Here is a 6,714-nt window from a genome sequence, read left to right on the forward strand (position 1 = left end):
CTTTAACGTCTCTGAAATTAGGGTGTATTTTACAAACTGGTCTCTTAATATTATTGGCAAGGTGGCTGTATTACCCTAGTTGCCATTACCTCCACTTATAAGCTTGAAAGTAGCTGTTCACATTGTCCTTATTTTAGCTGAGTTAAGTGCATTGTTTAATAAAACCCACAACCCTAAGAGGAGGGAATTAACAGGCATAGGAGTCTCTCAGACTTAAAGAGAGTTTTCCTTAGGAAAAGAGAGAAGATTTTCCCAAAATCAAAAAGATTTCTCCAGCACTTACAGAAAAGAGATATGGGGCTAGCTACAAGCTATTAGATTATGGGAGCTCTGAATTACTCACCAGCTACATTAATTCTTAATGTACTTTGGAAGCCTATATCTGAACAGTTAAATTGTGAGCCTAACAACCCCCCACACAAAAAAGTGAAATGACTTAGCTATTAATCCCTCATGGTGTGGTTGGTCAGTCACAACTGCTCTAAGTTTTAGTTTAAAAACTCATTGAAGACGGAAAATAAATCCTGGATGTTACCTGAAGACCATCCATTGACATTTTCTGGATAGACCAAGAAAGCGCAGGCATCCAACATTGTAAATCAACTATAATTCAATTTAAAAAAAAAAAAAAAAAGCACTTGAGGAATAGAATCGCTACTTGGGAAAAAGTCCTGGATTCCATAGTGAGGCACTCTTTGAAGACTTGGTGCACTACCACCGCTTTTGGTAGCACAGGAGACAATGCTGAACAGAAAACCACAGCCATCGACAACTGATTCAAAAAGTGATTTAGAAAAGTTGGTTCTGAATGTGAAGAAATTTTTGGAACACCATAACCAATTTTACTTATATTTCCCTTTTTTATTCATGTGCAAGATTGATACATAATATGTACCTAAGTCTGAAAGTATTCTTTCACTACGTATGAAATCAAATTACTAAATTGCAGGAAACCATTGCATTTTAGTTTAGTGGGCAGTATTTTTTTTCCAGCATGATACTACCACGGAAAATTAGAGGAAGTGCCATCCTGCATCAGATTAGCAGTCTTTCCAGACTAGATTTCTGTCTAGTGGCAATAGGTACATTTTTGGCAGACCTTAATTATCTTTAAGCTCTAAAATGTGTAATTCCCCCCATCCTTTATTAATCTCTTATAGATCTAAACTCATTCATTCAGCAAATATTTATTTAAAGGACACTAGGAATCAAGGTTGGAATTGGATGTACCCCATTCCCTCCCCGGGGAAAAATGATCCTATGTACGTGTTATTTCATATTCTTCTTTCTTCAAAGGAAGAATGAAAACTTCTCTTTTATGTCCAGAAATCATTCCAATAATGCCTGTATTTTATAAGCTGTGTAAGCTAACACTAGGCTAATGTCTTAAGGAAAAAGGCTAAAGGGAAAACCTAGATCTCATTCCTGAGTCATAAAAGAATTTAAACTCCATCAGTTTCAAGTTTGGATTATTTTTCCCCAAAATTCTATTATTGTGCCTGTCTACCAATTCACAGTCAGGTGAGAACATTATGAAGCTTTTATCCATTAGCCTGGCGTTGCACCTCTTTAAAGGGTATAATGTCATCTTTAAGAGAAAAGAATTTACTGATATGCCCCATCCAAATCATGATTTTGAAATTAATGAGAATGGTCACAAAATACCTCCATTCATTTTATCTTGTTCTTGATTCCTTCCTGTAAAATAGTTCCCATCCTTGATAAAAATTTCATTCTAAAGAAGAAGGAAGGATGAGGGAAGGAGAGTAATGCTGACATCTTCATCTTATTGATTGCTGCAAACAGAAAACACAGAGGCTTGTGAAAAGGGAATGAAAGTTAAAGTATATAGCTTAAAGTTGCAGAGGTATGTGGTGGACCTAGGAGAACGCAGGTGGGGAGGAGAGTGCAGGGGACATTGTGCAGATGAGTTAAATCCTCATGCACCATGTAAGAATTGAATGTACAGTTGACCCTTAACCAACACAGGTTTGAGCTGCTGATGGAGTGGAGTCGGCTCCCCTAACTCCCATGTTGTTCAAGATTCAACTGTAAAATGTCTAAAGTCGGCAAATCACTAAATGGCAATAAAAACCTATTTCTAAATAAGCATACCGATGATCCACTAGAATTAAAAACAATTTTTTTTTTTTTTTACCAGTTGCTTCTGCTTGTCAGGAAAAGGCACGGCAGGAAGGCAATCAACTAACTTCTAACAGAATAACATTTTCCACCACATCTATTTAAAATAATGCGCGATGAGATTTAATTCTGTTATAGTCTTCCCATCCTATTCTTCTTTCAATCTGGTCAGATCAACTCTTTACCACTTTTATATTCTTTGGATACACCTATAATACACCTGTAAGACACCTTCATACAAAGCTGGGACATAATTTAGCATGGTTTGTTTGCAATAATTATTGGCCAGTTTTTACCATATTCTACTCCTTTCTTTTTTTCTTTCTCTCGTTCTCCTCTTTTGCTTCTGCCTGCCTATTTTTTCTTTTCCTTTCTTTTTTCTTGCTAGCCGAAATACAAGTTGTAGCCTTCCAAAATAGTGGTTTTAACTTCTAGTGATGATCAGGACCGAAAATGTTTTTAACCTAACACTTGTTCCTACCTTTAACTCAAAAGTTATTGCAAAGCTCATATTCTCTGGGGTTTTCACTTGAAATTAATACTGCCTTCTTATATGATGAAGTCATCAAGATGAGAACTATATTATTGAACCTTTTCCTCTATTTAAGTTCCCAGATGTTTTCACTGGTTGACTTGCAACAATACAGAAGAATATGCCATTGGAATACAGTTACTGTAAGGAAGAGTTAAGAGACTCATGTGAATTTCGTAGGCTCTTTTTAAAAATTCATTAGTGATATTCAAATATTATTTGGAAAGAGATCCAGATTGTATTAAGTGAAAAAAGCAAAGTATAATAATTTTTTGTGTAAGAAAAGGAGAACTAGGATGTAAATTTATAATAGTATTTTCACAAAGAAACCTAAATGAAACTCAGGAGATGAATAAAATCAGTTATGGCAGAGGTGAGGTTGTGAGGAATGTGGAAGATTAAGGTGAGGAGAGTGAAAATTATCGTTGCACTTACTAAGTTATGGTTTATGGGTCTTCTGAATTTTTTCTATTTAAAATTTTAGTTAAATTAAAATTTAAACTAAAAAATATAGTCAGTGGGGAAATGAAGTTTTTGATGATGGACTCTGGAGTAGGAGCCTGACTCAGAAACTTCTGGAGAAAAGGATGCAGGGATGAAAAGTGACATTCTTGGAAAGACTATCTGTGGGTATTTGCTACTAAATGGACCTCAGAACCCTTTGTACATGATCATACAATGAGTAACAAACTGGAGTCTTTTTTTTTTTCCCCTCCAGAAACTGAGGAGCTGCTTCCCCACCTGAACCTGGACCTGCCTGAACAGTTTGTCCAGACCGCCACGGGCCTGAGAGCAGACAGAACATCCGTTGCCTGACAGCCCTGCATGAGGCTTTCCAGCATCAAAATAGATTATCCAGGGTACATAGGACTTAACAACTTTTCAAAAATGATTTTGGCTCACTGTCGTAGAGGACCATGCTGCAGGCAGCGTTACCCCAGCCCAGGAGTTCGCTGCTAAAGAGGACTTAGCATCCTACTCAAGCTCTTCTTCAACATGATCCCTTGGACTCAACACAGCTGTGTTGCTTTACACTTACAGCAGCCTCCCTTACTCCTCCTCCAAACTTCTCTGGGATTGTTTACAACAGTATCACCCACTGGATGTCTGTTTCCTTAAGCCAGCAGTTTGCTTCACCCAGGATCCTGCTACATTCTATCCTGCCTGCACACTGTAAGTTATAAACCTTTCAAACTTTTGATAATTTTATTAATAGGTATATTACTGATCAATTTCCTGTTTGTTTGCCTCTTAAAATAGTGTAGTAATGTAGTTCCCTACTGTTACATTTATTTTATTGTATTTTATTTCATTGGGGTGAGAACATTTAATGAGATCTACCCTCTTAACTGATAGATATAGATATACAAGACTGCATTGCTATCTGTAGGCACAATGTTGCACATCAGGTCTCTAGAACATGTTCAACTTGGGTAACTCCTGTGGCTAAGGTATCTTCCATTCATTACCGCCAAAGCCTTTAAGAAATGCTTGAGCCACACAGGGTCAATTGTATTAACTATACTATCTTACTCTCTGTACTCCTTTTTTTTTTTTTATTAATGGAGGTACTGAGGATTGAACCCAGGACCTCATGCATGCTAAGCATGCGCTCTGCCACTGAGCTATCCCCTCCCCCCTTATTCTCTGTACTCCTGATGGAATTTGTTTGTTTGCTTGCTTGCTTGCTTGTTTTTTCTTTAAGGTGTGCACTTTATTGAACTGGTCTCAAGTCAGTGTACAGGTAAGCCCTGGCTGCCTCCACACTTCAGCCTGCTCCCAGGGGGACCAAAAGCCTTCATACATCTCAAGTTGGGGGACAAAAAGAGGGGCCGTGATGGCTGACATTTCGAAATAAAATAAACAAAAACAAGTATTAAGGCAAACTTTTTTAATATTTTGGAGTACGTAATTTACACAAAAATAATGCTATCACCCTCCCCTGTGTGGACTCAGGCGAGGACTGGCCCTTCTCCTTAGAAGCGGGTGGCTTTGGGGAAGGCAAGGGACTTCCTGTAACAATACATCTCATGATATTTGGAATGACTATTGAAAAATAAAATGTACAAAGTCCTCGGCCAGACTGTAGAACTTTAAGGATGCTTGACCCAACTGACTGCTGTCACCTTCACCATTCCAGTTTTTAAATCCTGAGTCAAGCGCCAAAAATAAATAAATTTATGTATTTTTTAAAAACCACAAAAACCAAATAAAGCCATGCCAATTTCACCTCATTTTCTGCGCAAGTTAGTTTTTGTCAAGAAAAGGGTGGAATATAACTAAGTCCACCTAGAAGCATTTGCGGTGGGCAGTGGAAGGGCCGGACTCGTTGTACTCCTGCTTGCTGACCCACATCTGCTGGAAGGTGGACAATGAGGCCAGGATGGAGCCGCAGATTCACATGGAGTACTTGCGCTGGGGAGGAAGGGAGTGCAGGGAGCCAAGGCAGTGAACTCCTTCTGCATCCCGTCGGCGATGCTAGGATACATGGTGGTCCCACCAGATAGCATCATGTTGGCATAGAGGTCCTTGCAGACGTTGACGTCACATTTCACGATGGAGTTGAAGGTAGTCTCGTGGTTGCCAGAGGAGGGTCCATGCCCAGGAATGAAGGCTGGAAGAGAACTTCAGGGCAGCAAAAGCGCTCGTTGCCAGTGGTGATGAACTGATCGTCAGGCAGCTCGTAGCTCTTCTCCAGGGAGGCGCTGCAGGTGGCGGTGGCCATCTCCTGCTGGAAGTCCCGGGCAACACGGCAGAGCTTCTCCTCGATGTCACGTGTAATTTCCCACTCAGCTGTGGTGGTGAACCTGTAGCCACGCTTCGTGTGGCTCTTCGTGAGGTAGTCCGTCAGGTCCTGGCCAGCCGGTCCAGACGCACAATGGTGTGGGGGATGGCTTACACCTTGTAGATGGGCACAGTGTGAATGACCGCATCACCGGAATCCATCATGATGCCAGTGGTGCGGCCAGAGGAGTACAGGGACAGCACAGCCTGGATAGCCACGTACATGGCTGGGGTGTTGAAAGTCCCGAACATGATCTGGGTCATCTTCTCATGGTTGGCCTTGGGGTTCAGCAGGGCCTTGGTCAGCAGCATGGGGTGCTCCTCAGGGGCCACATGCAGCTTGTTGTAGAAGGTGTGGTGTCAGATCTTCTCCATGTCCTCCCAGTTGGTGACGATGTTCGATGTGGTACTTGAGGGTCAGGATGCCTCTCTTGCTCTGGGCCTCGTCACCCACATAGGAATCCATCTGGCCCATGCCCACCATGATGCCCTAGTGCTGAGGGTGCCCCACGATGGAGGGGAAGACGGCCCGGGGATCATCGTTGCCTGCGAAGCCGGCCTTGCACATGCTGGAGCCGTCATCGACCATGAGCGCAGCAATATCGTCATTCAGGTGAACTGTCAGGAGAGCAGGGCTGTGAGCCGCCCCCACCCTTCTGGTGGAATTTGGAGCCTTTGGATATGGGAACCCATCCGCCTGGATTAACTAAATCCAAGAGATAACAAACAATTTATCTGCCAAAAAAAAAAAACTTTGATATGCAAGCAAACCAATTCAGAGTCATACCCCCTACCTGGACAGATTCTTTTATCAGATCTCTACATTCCAGGACTCTATCCCCTGCCCTAATCACTTCAGGGCCAAGTGCAAGACTACTGGGGGCTAACCGTATGGTTCAGGGTCCCTAGGAACTGTTCAAACTCTCCCATCATAGTTTCTGCCCTGCTTACCTTGCCAATACTTCCAGAGAAAACCTCCAGAAAGGCCCTCACCCCACCTTTCTGCTGATCCTGCAGATTACCTCCCCTGGTGGCCCTGTTCTAGGGAACTGTGCAATTAATACAGAATCTCTTCCTTCATCACCATCCTTTTTGTTGTATATGTGTCTTACTGTTTATGCTCAAAACAAATCCAGGGTAGGTTTTTAGAACAGCTGGCACTGAATGGCAGAGTGGTCTCACCAGAAGGAGGTGGTAAATTCTTGAACTGCCTGGCCGGCTTGCTGCTTGATGGTTACGGCATTGTGTTGGTTTTT

At 41.8% G+C, this 6,714-nt stretch overlaps 1 pseudogene; it reads right to left on the bottom strand.

Moving 5' to 3' along the window:
* Positions 1-4,963: 4,963 nt before the first annotated feature.
* Positions 4,964-6,394, bottom strand: LOC105093575 (actin, cytoplasmic 3-like; annotated as a pseudogene).
* Between the last annotated feature and the right edge of the window lie 320 nt (positions 6,395-6,714).

The sequence above is a fragment of the Camelus dromedarius genome, chromosome 4 (assembly GCF_036321535.1).
Source record: "Camelus dromedarius isolate mCamDro1 chromosome 4, mCamDro1.pat, whole genome shotgun sequence".
NCBI classification, from domain to species: Eukaryota; Metazoa; Chordata; class Mammalia; order Artiodactyla; family Camelidae; genus Camelus; species Camelus dromedarius.